Source organism: Octopus bimaculoides, chromosome 3, assembly GCF_001194135.2.
Source record: "Octopus bimaculoides isolate UCB-OBI-ISO-001 chromosome 3, ASM119413v2, whole genome shotgun sequence".
NCBI classification, from domain to species: domain Eukaryota; kingdom Metazoa; phylum Mollusca; class Cephalopoda; order Octopoda; family Octopodidae; genus Octopus; species Octopus bimaculoides.
In genome coordinates this window covers 121,622,563-121,623,199 of record NC_068983.1, presented here as the reverse complement: position 1 = coordinate 121,623,199, position 637 = coordinate 121,622,563, and positions in this window count along the sequence as shown.

Sequence of the window (637 nt, the reverse complement as noted above, 5' to 3'; positions counted from 1 at the left end):
ATATGTATATATATATATGTGTGCGTGTGTGTGTGTGTTTATGCATACATAATGCACATATAAAATAACATTTAAAATATATTTTAAATATAAATAGAAGACAAATTTGAGAAAAAAGATTTCTTGAAATTGTGTCCATCATGGCATCTGCAATAAGTACAACTCGAAGGATATGCAATCGCTTGTACTAGTAGTAGTAGTAGTAGTAGTAGTAGTAGTAGTAGTAGTAGTAGTAGTCAGGTTTATGATGACTAAGCTATTACCGTTAGAGGTGACGATTTATAATAATGATGATGACGACGACGACGACGACGGTGATGAGGATGATGATGATGATGAAGACGACGACGATGACGACGATGATGATGACAACAACTGTGCCTAATTACGGGAATACATAATTAAGACAAATATATAAAAAAAATTCTTAATGCAGCATTAAATGCTCCGTGTGATTTTGGGTCAGTATTTCACCAAATATTGAGGTCGGAAAACAAAATCAATAATGTAGAAACGGAGTCACAATTGGAAAAGTTGGGCACTGAAGAAACAAACTTACAATTATCTAACTGGTTGTGTGTGTGTGTGTGTGTGTGTGTGTGTGTGTGTGTGTGTGTGTGTGTGTGTGTGTGTGTGT